Genomic DNA, 21,158 nt, shown 5'->3' on the forward strand with positions numbered 1-21,158 from the left:
AAGATAGGAGGAGGTGGAGAGTGAGGGAGTTAGATAGTGGGATAGAGAGATAGAGAGATAGGTAGATAGGAGGAGTGAGGGAGGTAGATAGTGAACGGGTTAGATAGGGGAGATAGAGAGGGGGATGCGAGTGGGGGAGGGGGATGAGGCAGGAGCAGGAGGGCAGGCGCGGGGAGAAGAGGACGGAGGAGGCAGAAGAGCCGAAGTCAGAAGACAAGAAGAACAGAAGACAAGAGGACAAGAAGACAAGAAGAACAGAAGAACAGAAGACCGGAAGGAGAGAAGAAAGGAAGATCAGAAGACCGGAAGGAGAGAAGAAAGGAAGACCGGAAGAACACAGAAGAACACAGAAGAAGATACAGAAAACGAAGAACAGAGGGCAGAAGACCACAGAAGAAGATGAGGAAGAAGAGAAGTAGAGTGAAGACGAGGGAAAGAAGAGTACAGAAGAAGATTACAGACGAGGAGCGAGGAGGAAGAACAGAAGAACAGAGAAGAAGAAAAGAAGCAGGAGCAGGAGAGAGGGTTAGTAGCGCGGGGCAGAGCGAGGGGCTGAGAGGGGGGGGGGTACTTACTGTGAGATGGGTCTCAGGAACCTGGAGGAGCTGCAGCGGCAGGGGGAGCGACCTACCCTTGGGTCAAGGGTCGCTACCACTGTCGCGCAGCGGCCGCCATATGAGGTAGGAGGGGGGGGGAGGGGTCAGGTGGGGGCGAATGGGAGCTGGGGGGCGGGGGGGGCGGGTGCGTGCAGGAGGTCGCGGCGGGAAAGCGCGAGGGAGGGGGGGGACAGGTAGAGTGAGAAGAGCTGGGGGAGGGGGGTTTAAGGGTGGAGGGGGGTGAGTGTTAGGAGGTTTAGGAGATAAGGGAGAAAGATAGGAGTAGGGTTGAGAAGATAGGGGAGGGGGGTTGTAGAGGTGGGTGAGGGTGAGAGGTAGAGTGAGAGGATAGGAAGATAGGTAATAGAGGGGGTGAGGGAGGGGGGGAGAGATAGAGAAATAGATAGAGAAAATAGATAGATAGGGAAATCGATAGATAGGGAAATAGATAGAGAGATAGGAAGATAGGAGGAGGTGGAGAGTGAGGGAGTTAGATAGAGGGATAGAGAGATAGAGAGATAGGTAGATAGGAGGAGTGAGGGAGGTAGATAGTGAACGGGTTATATAGGGGAGATAGAGAGGGGGATGCGAGTGGGGGAGGGGGATGAGGCAGGAGCAGGAGGGCAGGCGCGGGGAGAAGAGGACGGAGGAGGCAGAAGAGCCGAAGTCAGAAGACAAGAAGAACAGAAGACAAGAAGACAAGAAGAACAGAAGAACAGAAGAACAGAAGACCGGAAGGAGAGAAGAAAGGAAGATCAGAAGACCGGAAGGAGAGAAGAAAGGAAGACCGGAAGAACACAGAAGAACACAGAAGAAGATACAGAAAACGAAGAACAGAGGGCAGAAGACCACAGAAGAAGATGAGGAAGAAGAGAAGTAGAGTGAAGACGGGGGAAAGAAGAGTACAGAAGAAGATTACAGACGAGGAGGAAGAACAGAAGAACAGAGAAGAAGAAAAGAAGAAAAGAAGCAGGAGAGAGGGTGAGTAGCGCGGGGCAGAGCGAGGGGCTGGGAGGGGTGGGGGGTACTTACTGTGAGGTGGGTCTCAGGAACTCAGGAACCTGGAGGAGCTGCAGCGGCAGGGGGAGGGACCTACCCTTGGGACTTCCGACAGTCCTTCACAGCAAAGCAGTCCAGATGTGTTGGTGGGGTCAGAGACCCAGTTTATATACCCAAAAATGCCTTTGAAGTGGGGGAGACTTCAAAGAGTGGTTTTGAAGTGCACAAGATCCCCTTTCAGTACAGGTCTATCTGCTAGGGTCCCAGTAGGGAGTTTAGCAGCCCATTGTGTGAGGGCAGGCCACTAGCCTTTGAAATGTAAGTGTTAGGCCCTCCACCCTTCCAGCCCAGGAAGAACCATTCAGTATGCAGATGAGTGCAGGTGTGACTGAGTGCCCTGTGTTTGTGGTTGTCTGGGTGGATTGCACAAGGGAGCTGTTTACCAGATTGGAGACAGGCTGCAAGGCACAGATGGATTTTAAGTGCAGAGAAATGCTCTCTTTCTAAAAGTGGCATTTCTAAAATAGTAATATAAAATCAAACCTCACCAATATGCCATACTAAATATGACCTGGTTACCCCTTTCTGATCAGAATCTACCACTCAAACAGTATATGAGGGCAGCCCTAATGTTATCCTGTGAAGGGAGCAGGCCTCACAGTAGTGGAAAACCAATTTAGGAGTTTTCCACTACCAGGTCGTATGAACCACACATGTACATGTCCTACCTTTTAACTACATAGCATCCTGCCCTATGAGTTACCTAGGACCTAGCTTAGGGGTGACTTATTTGTAGACAAAGGGGTTTTTAGGGCTTGGGAGGTACTTTTAAATGCAATGTCGAAGTGACAGTGAAACTGCACACACAGGCCTTGCAATGACATGCCTTAGACATGGTTAAGGGGCTACGTATGTGGATGGCACAACCAGTGCTGCAGGCCCACTAGTAGCATTCAATCTACAGGTCCTGGGCACATGTAGTTCACTTTACTAGGGACTTACAAGTAAGTCAGATATAGCAATTGGGTATGAGCCAATGTTACCATGTTTAAGGGAGAGAGCATATCCACTTTAGCACTGGGTAGCAGTGGTAAAGTGTGCAGAGTCCTAAAACCAGCAAAAATTAGATCAGAAAAAGAAGAAGAGGAAAGCAAAAGGTTTTGGGGTGACCCTGCTGAAAGGCCATTTCCAACAAAGAGCCACTTACCGTTTGGGTCTGCTGAGCATGAACAGCCCTGATCTTGAACTGACCAGCAGCGTTGCTTGATGAGAAAAGCCTGCGCCACTGGACGCTGCCAAATCCATCGCGAGTGGCACAACTTCGCCGTACACCATTCAGACATGGGAGCACCTGAGGAGAGGGCACTTGCTGCACCAGTGAACAAAGCCATACCACTGGGGCAGGTAAGATTGATGCCGGGCCTTTGGGGCCTGGGGAACGTGCTTCTAATGGTGCTAGGGCACCATAGACACATTTGACTCAGTTCCTTAAGGATAAGAAAGGAGAACTCTTTGGTACGGCCTAATAGTATGCATTCTCTTAAGGAGCCACCCATAAGTGGGTAATACCCTGAACACGTTACACTACTAGACCCCCGGCCTCAAGAGAGATTGTGTTATTGCATTTGAATGTTGCATCTCTTTGAATGTGTCCTACATAGTAGGTCGGGCCATGGACATCATGAGTAAAGGGCATCAACCAACATGGTTGAACACAATAGGCCCTGTGTGCCAGGTGGTCCTCTGAAAGGGGTTCTGACACCTGTCACAGCTTCAAGGGGTTAAGAGCAGGATAAAAGTACTGGAATATTTACTGGCCCTCACAAGAATAGGGACCTTATCACTTAAGGCAGACTACCATCCACACCAATTAATAATCCATCTTTTCTCAATTCCCATTCGTCTATCAACAAGAAATGCTGTGACTCTGCTCATTATATTAACGTGAAATATCTAACAAACCAGTTCGACTTGCCATTTGGACTGCAATGTAAACTTCCCAGTTGACAGGTATGTTTATTCGTTGAGAGGCCTGACAATGAAGCTGAAAATGTTAAATGTCGGTGAAACATAGTTACAGAATCTATCAAACTGAGGGCCAGATTTCTCAAGGGCTTGCGCTGCCCTTGAATCACGCAGTGTGACGCAAGTGCAATGTAAGACCTTAAGTCAAACGTACTATGCCACATCTTGAGTGGCCCTGCCTGGCGTAGTAAATCTGGAGTAACGCAAGGTAGCACAAGTCACTGCTTTGTGTTACTCTGCACTCTGAAGACATTCCATGGGTGTTGTCATGCATCTACCCATGGTTTTTAGTACATTCACAGATTTACTAACCCTAGTAAACCTGGGAATGCGTCAAAATGCTACGCCACCGTAGGGATGGTGTAACAAGGAGAAATGTGTTTATTTTTCCTCATTTTCCGAAGTGTGCTGCAATCTGCGGCACACATAGAGAGAGCAAAACACCTCAAAGGATTGTTTTTGTGCAGGAAGATGTCCCTCTCTGCACAAAAGTAATCCTGCCTGCAATGCACACACCCTTGCACCATGGCGCAAAGGTGCCTGCAGGTTGTCTTGCTGCGTTCCTTGGCATTGTAAGCTAGTAAACGTGCCTCACAGTGCTGATTAGATCCCTATATGTCCTCAATTATGAGTTGAATTTACCTAAATAGGTGCAGCAACGTGCAATTCCGAGTTAAGTCCATTGGAATGGGGAATTAGCATGTAGGGTTCAGTTTTTCTGGCTGTAGAACCGCACGCATTTCCCAATTCCGTGGGGTTTGATGTATACATTTACCATGTGCTGTGAGCTCTGTGATGGACAGGGGTGAAGAAGGCAGCAGGAGATGGCGAGGTAAACGTTTTCCCAGCAAGATGAAGCATTGTTTTAAAGAAAAAAACAGGAACGAGACTTGGATGCTGCTTCAGCTAAAGTCACAATCGAGTTTTCCAGCCTGTTTTATCAGGGGAAAAAATCTAGGGCCAGATGTATCAAGCGTTTTTGCATTCGCAAACGGTGCGAATGGCCATTAACAAATGCAAAAGTGCCTTTCAGTATGTATGAAAGGCATTCGCTATCCAATTTTAAGGAATCACTAAAATAGTGATTCCTTAAAATTGCGAGCCCGTTAAGGAATCCTTATTTGCGATTTCTTAAGCACATGTATCAAGCGTTTCCTTAATACGAATTGGGCATTAAGGAATCGCAATTACCACCAAATACAACTTTGTGGTAACCATGTGCAAAATTTAAAAATGCATTAAAAATGCATTTTTAAAATTGACATGTAACGCACACATGCCCCTTTGGCATGTGTGCGCCTTACATGTCCTTAAATAATTTTCTGGGGTGCAGCAGAGGGGACCCTAGGCCCCCAGCACCCTGGGGTTTTGCAATTCCCAAATTGAGAATTCCAGTTAGGATTTCGCAATTTGGGAAATGCAAGAAATTCGCAAATATGGGCCTACAGGCCCTTAGGTGCGAATGGGCTCAGAATCACTATTTGCGATTCGGTAATAGAATTTGCGATTTTTAAGAAATCGCTCTTACCGAATCGCAAATATGATAGATACCATTTTGCGACTCTGAAATAGCGATTTCTTAAAAATCGCTATTAGAGAATCGCAAAGTGGAGTCTTGATACATCTGGCCCCTAGTCAGGTTCTTCCACTCCCAGAAAAAAAGAGTGTGGAAAAACCTAACAAGTAATGCCAAAAGCATGTTTTTATTTCATTCCTCCTGGCCTGTGATAGGGTCCTATGTGTTTTCATGAAAAGTAAATCTTCCTAGCTATTTCATTTTGAATTAGCAAATGCGTTTGTCACCTAAGAAGTTGTCTTCGCAAGCTAAGTGTCATCACCATGGGTACGACTTTCATGTGTTTCCCCACTGAGGAACAGGCAGCTGGTTAATATGCAGATTGGACTCATAAACAAGTGTAGAGCCCACGAATGACTGGAAATATGTGTTTTTACAGGCTACCCGACAGACAAGGTGAGCAAATTATTTGCTGGAAAAAACAGCGGTAAATAGTGCTGCACGAATGTAAAGTTAAACAGATTGGCGAGTCCCTGACGGGCAGCGCAGTATCAGGTTCTTGGGATATAAATGCTGACATGTTGCATTTAGCGTTGTGCGACATCTGCTTGGAGTACTTTACATAAGGGGCATTTCATCAGGATGAAAGAAATTAGTCAGACGGAAACAGCAATGTTTGCTTCCCTCACTGAGGATGGCAGCAAGTGCACACCGGTTCCTCTCAATCTACCTCAAAAATGTTCATTAGAATACAATCTGCTTTCCTTTTCTCCTGTGGCACAGATGTAGAGTGTCACCAGGCCTCTACTCTACAATGTTACACACATGCAGCATGAAGGCCGGGCACAGCCAGAAGGTATAAATAAATGCTGGGCGATCGCTCGTGGTCACTCTTCGATACCCAGTGCATTGGTGTCGGTTTTCGCATTTATTAACCTGCGAGCCATAACCAGAGCGGCCTGTCCTGCTGCAGCGAGACATTCGGCTCTTCCCCCTTCCTGTCCTTGGTTGGGGAATCCCTTCTGAGCCCAGACGTTCCAAAGAAGAAGTTAATGTTTACCGGACACAAAAATGGAGCTGCATTTCAGACAGAGCATGAATTTATTTGACAGTATACCTTACCCTGCTGACCTTCGGTTTATGTCCACAGAATGAATGGCGATGGCTAAAGGCAGTGCCAGGCAGGTGGCATCTTGTGCTCATAACCACATACTTTCTGTTTTAGGTTATGATTTGTGCAATCGTACTTTGCCGGCGGCCTTAAAGAATGTGAAACTGATCAACTATATAGGAAACAGTTTCAACAGTGACAGCTCCTCCGTAATGGCGGAGGAGCTTCATCCCTCATGCTCAAAGCCAGAAGATGAAAAATAAAATGATAATAAAACAGTTCTATTATCATTTTATTTTTCATTGACAGCTGATGCAAGTGTAGGGTGTGGCGTGGTCGGGCCATCCTCTTGGACAGCTGCAGGGAGGAGGAGTGGTGGGCACTTGAAAGTGCGCATGTCACTTTGGCCAGCTGTCGTAGCCCAGCCCAGCAGACATGCACACTTATATTTCTCCAATCCAGCTGTGTTGCACAGCTAGGTGGAGAAAAGGCACAGGATCCCTGTCCCTGAGCTAGGGTCAAACCAGCCCGCTTGGGCCAATCCCAACACTTCTCTCATGCTTGGTAATAGCATGAGAGCAGCATCTGGATTGAGTGGGGACTGTGGGAGCCTGTGCTGTGTGGCCCATGGACTGCCGGGAGCAGAGGAGCACCGAGGGGGTCGGCAGCATCAATGGCTGGTAAGTCCTTTCTTTTATTATTATTCCCCCATCCCCTGCCCCAACACTTTTTATGTACATTAGCCACCACTGAGTTTCAAACCTGACTGACAATAACTGTATAGAATGGGCACCGAAAGGAAGCGATCCGATATTTAAAAACTTTGTTCATGTGTGACCCAGTTCACAAAAGGGTTTGTGTAAATTTCTAGTTGGAGAATAAAAGAATACAATTCACAGATTCAGAATTCAAGGAATTTTATCATCACAAATTATACTCACAAATATAGTAATTCCACTAGTAGGGAGGTACTGCACATCTGGAAAAGTAAGCCCACAGGGGCAAGGGCAGTCCTGCATATTGGAGTTAACATCCACAAACCCAGACACCACAGAGTTTTTCAGAGTATGAAAATTGAAAGAACATCTCAATATTTCATGGTCTTGTAGGTGGGAGGTAGAAATACCTTCACTGTGGAAAAAAACTAAAGCTTGAAAGAGCATATTTCTGAGTCATTTTTTAAGCAGAATTTTCTATCTTGATGGAAATTCCACAAGATTAATTTTTTGCGTATTCTAGTACTAGAAAATAATGTCTGTTAGAGATTTCCAGGAACATTGGGGCCCTATATAAGTCCCAAAAAATTAGAAATTGCCAAAACGTCAGACCAGTGCCGGCTTTAAAGTTGGTGGTGCCAGCTGCGACAATCTTTGTTTAAGTCCCCTCATCACTTCAATGAGGTTTTTGTTTTATGTTGAGTTCATGTAGTCAGTCAGTCAATCAGAAAATATGTTTATTGGGACCATTGTCCATTAAGCTGTTCCATTAAAACAACATAAATATATCTAACACCATTAAAAATCTCATCTCACTATTCTAAGGTGTTCATATACAAGATTTGCTACAAATACATTAAATTCTCTATTGTTTGTAAAAGAAAATACCTCTAATAAATGCACAGCACATAAAAACCTTGAAGCTACCTGGCGTGTTTTAATATCATATTTCAAAAAAATGGGCTTTTAAAATCTACACCTTTCCATAGTGTACAACTAACAATCCAATAAAATGTGCACACTTGTTCATTTCATATTCGTAAGGCAATTGCAGTATTCACCAACTTTAAGAGTTGGGTTGAGTAACTTCGTACCATGCAGTATTGGGTTTATACCCAATCTATATCTCAAATTCCTGTTTTGCAGACCTGAGTCAGGCAATCTTGAAGTGTAGGGGTACACATTCTCATTACACCATGATTAAACTGGGTGATCTACATTTTCGAGTCTAAATGCCTCAAGTCATATTCCCTAGACAGACTATCCATGTTCCTATTCAAGTCCGCCCAGGACATTTTTAAGGGTGATCCTTGCACCTTCTTGTAAATCTGGGGCATCATCAAAATCAATAGGTGTTGCGGTGGAACGCCCACAGCAACCCTCTGTGTCAGAGGGGCCCATATTTAGAAGGCGGCATTAAGCCACAAAAAGTGGCTTTGTTGCACCTTGTAAATGTGGTGCACTGCACAGCACCACCAGAGGGTCACAAAAAAGAGATGCTCTGGTGGCGCCAGGGTCTTTCTCTCCATCCCGAGGTATCCTATTCCAAAATCTTATTCGGTGTCAGATGGTGGCAGGCATACGTGGTGGACAATACAAATCAGGTCATTTTGACCCACTGACAGGCACTGAGACATCGTGAATGTCTTGAGGGTCAACAACAAAGCTGTCGATCATGGCTCCTTATAAACAGTGTTTATAACGGACCATGACTGAAAGCTCTGGAGTTGAGAGTGAAGGCAGTGCAAGTTTCTCACAGTGGCTGTCAGTGGGTCATAGCATTAAATCTAAAATATGTACTTACCTACTGGTTCGTCTCCTCCTGTCCTCTTCTCCTCAGTGCTCCTCAGTCCTGTCAGGAGCACATGATTTCAGAGCCAACACCCTTAACCACTCCAGATGCTGACGCTCATGCTGCTTATAATGTTAAGATGATAAGCAACATGAAAGAAGCAACAGGATTGGTTTGGGATTGCTGGCTTGACGCTCACTCTGGCACAGGAGGCCAGTGCCTGTTCCAACCAGCTTTCTAAGACAGCTCAGGTTGGAGAGGTTTAAAGTGTGTGTGCCTGGCTGGTCACTGCAAGACACTTGGTCAAGGTGACATGTGCACTTAAAATTTAAATGCTCACCAATCCTCCCTGCTGCTGCCACTCAGCAGCAATGGCCCTGTTCCACACTCGGCTGTCGTGAAAAATAAAATTGTAATAAATGAAATTTATTACCATTTTATTTTTAGACTCTGCTGCATTTTAGTAAGTGGGGCGACTCTCCTCTGCCCTAATAAAGGAGCTGCAGATGATCATATCCACAGATTCATAGAGCTAAAATGGCAGAAGAGTTAATTTTGGGACACCCTGTGTTAGTGATGTGTTTATCATGTGGACTCGGATGTATGTTGCTCTGGGCACATAATAATGGTAATAAGTAGCATTTAAGGCATTTATTAGAACAAGACAGGAAAGCATTTGGACTTGAGGCACACAGGGTATAGGAGTGGCAAGAGGTGCAGATAGTTCATTGTAGCAATACGTACGTGCTGTGAACCTGTGAGGTGCACACAGATGCAAGGCATTGTCTGGCACATACAGGTGCAAGGCTGTGCAAGGCACACCCAAGTACATGCGGCTTGAATCTGTGGAGCTTGCGCAGATAAGCAATGGTGTAACAAAACATGAGGGGGCCACCCGCAAGATATGCTGCAGGCCCCCCCCACACTCACATCAGTAGGGACTGAGGGGGGTCCCCTACAGTACGGGTAAGCCTGGGTCCCGCCTCACACCACAGGGGCTGCTGGGGCCTCTGATATGCTCCTGCAGGTAAGAGGTGTTGTCTGGCACATACAGGTTCAAGGCTATACAAGTCACACCCAGAGACATGTTGCTTTAACTTGTGGAGCATACTCAGATGCAACACATTGTCTGGCACATACAAGTGTGCAAGGCACACCCAGAGGCATGCTGTTTGAACATAATAATCACCAATTGTGAAATACAAAACAATTCTAAATGGTGCTTCATAAAGCCTCAGAAGAAAGTCTTGGAAACCCTGGCACTTTTGTATCAACATATTTACCCACAGATAGACACAATAGTATTAAACCATTTGTTGCATTTAGGCCCTTAATTTACCAAAGCACAATAGATGTTGCTGACGGGGTGTAAAGCATAAAATAACACCGAATAGTGTTGTCTTCTGCCACTTGCTCCTATCCAAATGAACATGCTTAAAATGACACCTGCACATAAAGTGGGACCGCACACAGCATGTTGCCTACGGCAAGGCATCCAGGTGGACATATGAAAAACAAATGGAAGGCCATTTTTCTTGTCTGAAAAATGTCTTTATTGTGAATTTGTCACTGTTATATTTAAATCATAATTTAAAAAAAATACATGACAGGTTTTTCAGTGCACTGTGCAAAAATACATTGAGTCGCTCCAACTCTGAGTAGCTTTTAATTGCCTTGATCACTCTGTGCACTGCACTAATACTTGATTCCATTCATTCTATCCTCTTGTTCTAGTCCATTCATCCGAATATGCCTGTCTTCAGTACCTGAAGCAGTGCAAAATAACCAGAAGTGCATAACATGCAGCATAAACACAAACTTGCATACAATGATCGTCCCTTGCAGCGCAGAGCTTTGTGTACCCCTCGAGTCTACAACACTTCCTCACAATGTCGAAAAATCTCAAAGCCAGACTCTGTTTTGAGCCTGTCAAATTAGTCTGTCTGCCTTTGGTCCACATTCAGCATGTCATTATCTTTCGCAGAACTTGTGACATTGTCAATTCATAAAAAAATTACTTTGCAAACACATAAGGTGACCCAAGCCTGCTAGAAGCTACATGATATCTACATTTCAATGTTTTATGGTTCACATGTAAAATAGACATGAAGTCTGAGTTGACGTACTTTCATCAGGCTGGTTCACATTGGTTATGTCTCAGATTATTGCAATGTCGCATAGTGTAAGCTAAAAGTCAGTGGTCAATCCTATATAAACCAAATTAATTGACCACTGAATTAGAGAGGCCTTTTGTTGGACTTGGCCCTCTCTCCATGGTCACCCCCAAACCTTTTTCATTCTCTCCGCCTGTTTTGCTGGATTTGTTTTTGTTGGCCTCAGGACTCAGTGCACTTTATCTCTGCTAGCCAGTTCTAACTAAAGTGCTTGCACTCATTCCCTACAACATGGTAAAATTGGCTTACACCTGATTGGCATATTCATTTTGCTTATAAGTCCCTAGAAACATGGTATACCATATACCCAGGCCTGGTATATTACATGCTACTAGTGGGGCTGCAGCACTTATTATGCCGCTCACTTAAGTAGTCCCTTAAAACATCTCTAGGGCCTGCCATTGCATCCTGTATGAAATTTTAAACTGCAAATTGGACTTGGTAAAATAAACCTTTTACAAAGCAAAAAAACACTTTTTAATACATATGTCACCCCACAGGGTAGGCCCTAAACGGCCCATAGGGCAGCAACAAGTGGACATGTACCTTAAAGTTTTAAATGTCCTCTTAGTGAAAAACTCATATACACTTTTCACTATAGTGAGGAATATCTCTCCCATAGGACCACATTGGGTTACCTTATTACATTTAATAAGGACTAGTTCCACCCTAGTTAGAGCTCTTCAGCCAGGTATAGTTTGGTTTCAGAGGCATAGTGAACCCAGGACCAATGTCTTGGCATACCTGACACAATTAGGGCAGAAAATGCAAACACAACAAGGTGATGGGTGTAATGCTTGAAATAAGCTCAGCCACTGTAAATGTCTTGGGCCACATCTTAAGGCATCATTTTTTGCCCACCCAGTCAAATGCAAATCAGTTTTGGCCTTGCTCAATATGGAAACAGCCCATCCTAAACTGCCAAGCCAGGTACTCCCTGAACTGGTACACAACTAACTTAAGACCGGTTTTACTCTAGTTAGGTATGGCTTCATTCCACTGGCATAGTAAGCCCAGCAACCACATCCGGGCCCAATTAATCTCAGCCACTAGCAATCGCTCAGGGCCACATCCCAATCCATCATTTATTTGCCCACCATGCTACCTCAGGTTGGAGCCAGCCATATACAAATCAGTCTTACTCCTGAGAGAATATATATGAAGGCCATTTTAGATCACATTACTGTCACTACTTTGCAATAACTCAATCTGAATTTGAATTTGAAAAATCAAGGCAGTCCTTTGTTTTGAACACACCTTAGATCCTGTTCACTCAAAGGATCTAACATACCTTAGGAAGGTTTATATATGGATCATACTACTGCAGACCACATATATGTGTCACTCAATCCTTAGAGTTCCTATTTGAAGACTTATAATCTATTGTGTTAAATCTATTCACCTCACTCTAAGCTTTGACCTCTTTCCTCTTTAAGGGAATATTGAAAAAGAAACTACATGACCATTGCTATTACAGGATTTTAACCTTCTAATATCACAGGTACTTACCCAGATAAGGATTTTTCTCTAACCTCAATGTTCTGTTGAAGTAATGGCAGCCATTTCAACTGTATGAGGGCATGAATTAAATTAAATTAGAGTATGTTACATATTCTTACTTTATCTATTGGTGACTTTCCTAAGATCCATTCACTTATATACATGAGGATACAATGTAAGTTCTTCACCAAATCATGAGGTGATTCTCCAGGGCTCTATGATAGATATGATGTTGACTTCTTGTTTGATAATACGTTATATGTTTCTTCCTCTATTCTTTAGCCTTAATAAAGATACAGGCTTGCAAGCCACAAAGCTGCGAAACACATGTTGGCTAAACAATATGTATGAATTGGTTAATCAATATGTATGAATTATGGAAGAATTTCTCTTCAAAGAAGTATAAGTAATATTGGAAATAAAATTGTGACAACAAGGCAATAGACTTTGGATGTTTGTCTTAAGTATTAGTTGGAGGCCACACTCATTCTTTCTCCTGTTCTTTATACAGCGGTGAAAGTAGGCCCTACCTTCCTATGAGTTTTCTACAGCCTCCATCATATACGAATATAAGAATCGTACAGAAAGGGGATCAACATTGAAGACTTAGGGGGTCATTCTGACCCTGGCGGCCGGTGACCGCCAGGGTCACCGACCACGGGAGCACCGCCAACAGGCTGGCGGTGCTCCCTCGAGCATTCTGACCGCGGCGGTTCAGCCGCGGTGAGAAACGGAAAGTCGGCCGTCTCCCGCCGACTTTCCGCTGCTCGGGGGAATCCTCCATGGCGGCGGAGCGCGCTCCGCCGCCATGGGGATTCTGACACCCCCTAACGCCATCCACCCGCCAGGAACAGGATGGCGGTAGGGGGTGCCGCGGGGCCCCTGGGGGCCCCTGCAGTGCCCATGCCAATGGCATGGGCACTGCAGGGGCCCCCGTAAGAGGGCCCCGCAAAGTATTTCAGTGTCTGCAAAGCAGACACTGAAATACGCGACGGGTGCATTCGGAGCCGGCGTCCTCGTGGGAAGGTAGATTTGCCCTGGGCTGGCGGGCGGCCTTTTGGCGGCCGCCCGCCAGCCCAGGGCAAATCTCAAAATACCCTCAGCGGTCTTGTGACCGCGGAGCGGTATTTTGTCGGGGGAACATTGGCGGGCGGCCTCCGCCGCCCGCCAATGTTAGAATCACCCCCTTAGAGTGTGTTGGGCCAATTTTTTTTTTGACTTTATCGATGAGTCCCTGTTTCTCTAGTGCTTGCATGTTAGAAACTGTCTCTCTAGTTGGCAGAGGTATACACCCTTGTCCAAGTAGAGACCACAATCCTAGTCAGGGTATGTCACAACACAACCCAAATTATCCTGTGCTCTGGCAGCTTGGCACAGAGCAGGTGGGCCTAACTTAGAAGGCAATGTGTAAAGTATTTGTGCAATAACTCATGCAGTAACAGTGAAAAACACCACAAAAATACACCACACAGGTTTAAAAAATAGATAATATTTATCTGAATAAAATTAAGTCAAAATGACAAAGATCCTATGTACATAAGCAGAGTTCTGTGTTTTTTAAAGATTAAATTAAATCCCACTAAAGCGCTCAGAAACGCAATAGCTCCAACTGGGGCCATCAATGCATCGGTGACGGAGTCGTTTCCAATAGTCTGACGCCACACACACCGGTCACGGTGTCACATGGACCCCCAGGCACAGTACCTTTGAAAACGAAGAAACAAAGATGTTGCACAGAGTCATGGAGGTGATTTGTCGCAGGAGCCGGTGCAGTGTCAGTCCCTTATGGTGTCCGGGGAGGTGCAAGTATGCAGCCCAGTTCACAGTGTGCAGCCGTCCAAGCGGCACGGTACTCGTTGGAGAAGGCGAAGGGCTCCGAGGTGCTTAGGTGATGAGTCAGGGTTGCGACAAACTTGTCTCCAGTGTAGAGTGTGCAGGGACCTGGCAGCAATCTCAAGTAGGCTTCAGAGCACTGGTAAAATACCACACACACAGTATACTTGTCAGCAATGGCCTTGAGCGACGATCTGCCTGTTTATCTCCTCGGATCGTGCTCAGCCCTCCGAGTGAAAAATCGATATATTCTATATTGGAGGCCGGGTGGCACTCTACCATGTTCTGCTCTTGTACTTATTTGTTAACATGTGTTATGAGGTCATGGATCAACTGTAATAAATAATCATACTAGACACTTATGTCATTTGTTTACTAAAGGTAATCATTGATGTGACATTTAAACTGAAATAAGAATATTTGGTACTTATTTATAGAGTATTACACGCTCTTATGCACTGTTTAGGAATAACAAGCTCCTGCAGAATTGTATAAGGATATTTCATGTCACAAAGAAGTTTTACTACCAAATAGAGAAATGAGGTCAAATACTGTTTCCCTGATGCCAGCAAAGTAATAATATCCTGAGTAATGTTAGATACTGAGTGTGCAAATTTAATAAAGTGTGAGATACTGTAATTAAAAGATGTAGTAAATACTACCCACCTCGTAATTCCGACCCCATTCGTAATCAGGACCTGAGTCATGTTTAAAGTCACAGAGCTCTGGAGTAAGCTGATATTCTAAATCTACGTATGTTAGAAGATATTTAATGCAACACCTGGTGGCACATAAAACTGCCACTTCCTCTACCCACTTTAATAGTTGGTATCTCCTTCCCTACGTACAAGTTATTTTGAAAAATTTATTTTAATTTACATTTGAATGCAGGCTTGTAACACTAAACATCTGGTAAGATGGAGGTAGACTTTTGCTCCCCCATATTTAATTCCAAGTTTGCACTAAATAAACAGAGGACCATAACATTTTAGTTTGAGCTAATGACTGAAAAATGTCAGGTAAGTTAGTTCACCATACAGGAAGCCCAAAAGTTGATTGTATTATGGACTATCAGAAAAGGCATATCAAGCTCACACAATATTGTGACCAGAATATCAAGGTCTGAAATATAGAGAAGGTAAGTGCACAGAGGGAGATATAGACTGGGCCTGATTTATGCTTTTTTAGCACCACATTTGCGTCACTTTGAATTGAATTCCTATTGAATTTTGTACGTTTTTGCTGCTTTTGAGTAAAAAAATGATGCAAAAGCGGCGTTAAAAAAGTATAAATCAGACACTTATTATTCTAAGATCCACATCTACATACCCTGAAAATATATATATTATCAAGGTATAATATATACGTGGTTAGGAATACAAAAGATATACATATGTACCCATCATTGTTTTGGTCCACGATATTCTGGTCACATATAAAGTGACCTCGATATTCACTCCTGGATATTCCCAAAACACGTGTTCATGTTGTCTGCTAGCATTGGCGGTGTAAGTTATGTAATTCAGAATTTAATTGTGAAAAATGTTTACAATAAAGTAGTGATATTTTTACAGCAATAATAATATTGTGTAAATATGTTTATAAAAGTGTTGCAAACTTTGGTTATAAATCAAACAACTGCATTAAGCACACAGTTCTGTAAAAGGATCATCCAGCGGTAGGATACATGGGACTGGGCATATTTTTGTCTTACACTGAGTGAAAGCTACACCAAGATCAGATCTAGCTTTTCCTGGGTCTGTTTCCATGTACTGCACGCATAAAATAACACACACAGCCGGAGGTACCTGTCAGTAACCAACACACACATTTTACAGATTATGGTTCACTTATGTGAGAATACATTCAGTAGGTAAGGCATTGTAACATAAGCACTCAACCTTCTGTGTGTGCTTATTCCTCACCCGTTGGCTTTTTTTCTGGGGACTGCGGTACTTATTACTCATTTGAAAAATGCTGTTCTTTAAATCTAATGAGTGATTTCATCATTGATGTAATGAAGAATGTCATTTAACATGGAATTTAAAAAGTCATGAGTGATGTAATATGAGAGGTCATAAGCAGTGCATGATAGGGCGCAAGTTATAGTTAATTGACTAAATTATAACTGGCATATTTCAGTGTTTTTTATATTTTTTAACATTAGTTTGTATCCCATTTCAAAACCTAAATTTAACGTGACTTTAGTTTTTGTATTTTACAGTGTACTTTTATGTTTTTTTGTAGCATAAGTTAGGGTTTGATCATCTAACCTAACCATAACAGCACTTTTACTTTTGTTTTTTCAGGGAATGTCTATGTTTTGTAAAATATTTGAAATTAGCCCAGGGACCAATGCAGCGTGGGTAACCAACCTCCACTGTGCACAAAAAGGCATATTTATGAGCCTCTTACGCCGCCGTTGCATCACTTTTTGTGACACAATGGCGGCGCAAACCTTGCATTTATATCTATGAGGCCACGAAAAGCCACTTTGTGTGGCATTGAATGGCCTCATAGATAGGGAGTAAGGCAAGGCAGTGCAAATCGCTGAATTGTCTTACTCTGCACAAGGGACACATCCCATGGGTATTGTGGTGGGTGTTTCCATTCAACACCCATGGATTTTGACACATCTCCAGAGTTACAAAAGCTTGTAAACCTGGGAATGCGTCAAAACCTTATGCCTCTCTAGAGGAAGCTCAACAAGGAGAATTATCTTTATTTCTCCTCGTTTTTTCCTCTTTCTATTTGTCCTGCATTCAGCAGCACCCCCCATGCAAAGTTTTTTCATCAAATATTTAGATACAAATATTACATCAATATTCTTAATGATGCTATCATAGATGTCATGAGTGCCGTAATTTGTGGGGTAATTAGCAGTGCATTGTAAGGGTGCGAGTTATTGTTACCTTAGGGCCAGAGTTATGGTTACCTTGAGATAACGATAACTTTAACTGATGAATTTCTGTGTTTTTATATGAGTAAAGTCAGAACCTAACTATAACGTCCCTGTAACCTTTGTTTCTTTCGGTAATTTTCTGTTTTTTTTTAACATAAAGTAATTTTTATTTCTATGAAATTAATCGAACCAGGCACAGTGGCGGTTGGTCACAGGGCCTGGCCACAGGCCAGGCCTTGTGGAAAGCCCCCCATAATAACGCAACATTGCACCTAGCACGATCTTCAGCCAACCAAACCCTGAGAGGGAGAGAGAGGAATTGCGAGATTCGGAGAGGGTAATTTAGGCATTGATGAATGATATACGTATAATGAGATCATTTAGGGCAAGAAAAGTGTATTTGTAATTTAAAATGAGTGAGAGCACCTTTCAGTGTGAACCTTTAACTTTTGAAGTTTAAATTAAATTAGTGAAGGAAAAAGGGAGCCCAGACACACCTGGAATTGAACCCTCAAATTTCAGTGTGAGGATTTGTGACATTAACCATTACACCACAGGTTAACCTCCTCACCCTGCTGTTTCCAGACATAGTTATGACATTCAACCCACGCATGTGATAGGAAAGAAACATGAATGTTGCATCACTATGGAGGTTTAACATTCAAAACACTAGTGAGTAATTAAACACAATGCCAAGCAATACTAGGATTGGAACCTTCAGCCTACTGAGTGACAGCACAAGACCTTGACCATTAGGCCAGAAGTGACACTGTTCCCTTCTGTCTCCAAACGTAACTATAACATTCATATCAAACATCTTGCCAATTTGACACTTTGAATTCATTGCATGGAGAGATCACTGTAATGACAATCTCTCTCGCTCTTGCTTCCTTCGTATTATGGTTTGGAAGAGAGGGAGAGAGTGACTGGGCTGCGGGGGGAGCCCCCGCGGTCCTAGCCAGCTCCCCACATCCTGCAGGAGCTGGCATTGCTCCCACAAGCAAGTAGCTCTCTAAATAGCAGCTCCCTGCTTGTGAGAACAATGTTTTCATCTGTTTCCCTGCACTCATATTTGCATACAGGGAAACAGATGAAAACTTCACTCTCTGCAAGTGAAGTGTTTGCTCTGACTTGGTGGGAACTATGAAAGCTCCCACCAAGCCACAGCAAGCAGTTATTTCCTGGGGGTGGGCACCTCAGGACATAGAAGGAGCCGGCTCTGGAGGGTGGCAGTCCCCAGGGCCATCAGGGGCCATGCGGTCCCCCTCTAAAGAGTATTCCTCCGGGGAGGTGGTGGTCCCCGAGGCATCAGGGGGGATGCAGCCCCCCGGCACTCTATTTGCTTAAATCCCTGGTTAGGTGGCAGTCCCTGAGGCTGCGGTCGGCCAGAGTGTCCCCCCACATTTCATTTGACCAACCGTATGACTTCAGAGGGGTTAGCATTACTATTCCCATTCCAGTCTATGCAACAGCAGGGGAAGCTATGGGCTTCGGAGGGGTTAAATTTACCCTTTCCACTCCAGTCTAATCTACAATAGGGAAAGCACTAGATATTGGAGGGGTTAAATTTACTATTTCTACTCCAGTCAGTGCAACAGTAGGGAAAGCGTTGGACTTCAGAGGAGTTAAATTTACTATTCCCACTCCAAACTATGCAATAGTAGGGAAAGCGTTGAACTTCAGACAAGTTCAATTTACTATTTCCACTCCAGTCTAAGCATCAGTAGGAGAAAGCATTCAATTGTGTAGGAGTTATACTTACTAATCCCACTTTAGCCAGTGCAACAGTAGGAAACATACTGGACTTCAGAGAAGTTAAATTAACTATTCTCATGCCAAACAGCACAACAATAGGAAAAGTGTTAGACTTCAAAGGAATTAGACTTACTATTCCCACTCCAAACAGCACAATAGTAGGGAAAGTGATGGACTTCGGAGAGGAAAGATATACTATTCCCTCTCCAGTCTGTGCAATGGTAGGAAAAGTGTTGGACTTCAGAGGGGTTAAATTTACTATTCATGGGCTTTCCATGGGGGTCCCTGCACTTTCCATGCCAGCGGAGAGGGGGTTCGTAATCCCCAGGTTGGCTCTGCATGCAAGAGTAGGACACCAGCACTGCTAGTCCCTCCAGTGGAGGGAAACTAGCGGTGCTGGCAGTCCAACTGTGGCCGAACCGCCAGTGTCATAATGTGGCAGTCTGACTACCGCCAAAGCGGTCAGACCACCGCTTTGGCGGTAGTCAGACCGCCACCACGAGTCTGGCGGTCCTGAGACCGCAAAACTCATAATGAGGGCCTATATTTAGTAAATTTAATAACAATTACACAAACAATAGATAACACATCAAATTAAGATCTGTACTAAAACGCTTTAAAATGATTTTAAAACAATGTTTTTTCACAACTACATTACTGAAAAAGATAACAAAAACAACAATATTCTTAAAAACAATATTACTTACCTAAAAGAACAATTTTCTTGACAGCCCTATTTTTGCATCACTATATTTTTCTGTCAGAATATTTTTTTCCCAATATTTGTTTCTCTTGATATTTATATTGTGATATTTTCTCCAAACACGAACTGCAGTAAGAAGCAAAACAGTGAAGGAGCAATATAATGTAAAAAAAACAATTGACAATAGATCCTGTGAAATGATTACAGAATATCGTTTTTAGATAGTTTTATGTGATTCAAAAGGTGAATATTGCAATGGCTGTAAAGATTTTGATATACAAATAAATGCAATTTCAGAATGAAATTAATGCCTCCTATCCAGCTGATTTTTATACACAGTAGTAATGAAAACAAGCATACTTCTTTCTGTCTATTCAGGGCTGATTTACCTTCCTAGTTTGCCCTCGATACAATTAGAGGTTTATTAGGAGGTCCTATTACTACTGGTATTCTGGTCAAACTGAGTCAGCAGGTAATATGAGTTACACCTTGTTGGTCTCTGATAATTTATCTGACTTTTGTTGATATAGAAGGAAAAGGAATTACCAGGGTAGTAGGGACCAGAATGTTTATTGCCCTGGCAATTCCTCATTTCTAAAGGGGCTCACTTTTAATCCCTGGTAAAATTCCCTCCTCCCAGTTTACTCATGCGACTTGCAATCGTAACTCCAGGGGAATTAACCAGGAGAATTAACGGTGACATATTAATGAGGCCTTCAGTATTGGTTTGTATTACACAAGCTTCTGTGGCAATAAATTCCATATTTTTTCCTTACTTGTCAGGCTATCATTAGAAAATATTTTGCCTTTCATAAATATCTGCCCAAAATATCGCTTGCAAGAACAGAGTTCTGTTGCACTGTAGGTTTACTAGTATTAACTCACGGGGCAGTATATTTTTGTAAATCATTCCTCAAACTCAGTATTTCTGTCAGATGATATTCTGATCACAGTAAGTCTGGATCTAACAATGAGCACACAGGGTTTGAGTAATAGGTGTGTATATATATAACAATTCTTAGCAAGCCCAATCCTCATGGGAGCTCACCTGATGCTCCCATAGACAACGCTGATACCAAACCCAGAAAGTACTTATACACATTCCCCGAGCTCTGGAGAACTAGCAGATGCTGTCAATGATAGTGATTTCAGTTCAGATTAAGTTCAGGTGTAGAAGGGCAGAAATGAAAGAAGTGCTTTCTTCATAGGTGATGAACCATGACAGAAAGGAAATGAAAACAAAAGTGCAGAAAATGCAATACGGTGAGTGAACTGAAGGTACAGGAACTATGAAACTAAATAGTTGAGAAAGCATTTTTTCCTATTGCTTCTATTGTTCTAATATATATTTTTTCTTTGACTAATCTGGAAGATGAGGCCCCTTTATCTCAGCCCCAGCCATCGCTATCTAGTCTGTCATAGTCCCAGCATCTCTGATGTCCATATTTTCTTGTATATGCATATTGTTCTTATTTCTTGTCTGGTCTTACATTTTGTACTACCACCTGACCTTTGTTGTGTTATGACAGACTAGTA

The sequence above is a fragment of the Pleurodeles waltl genome, chromosome 1_1 (assembly GCF_031143425.1).
Source record: "Pleurodeles waltl isolate 20211129_DDA chromosome 1_1, aPleWal1.hap1.20221129, whole genome shotgun sequence".
NCBI lineage: Eukaryota > Metazoa > Chordata > Amphibia > Caudata > Salamandridae > Pleurodeles > Pleurodeles waltl.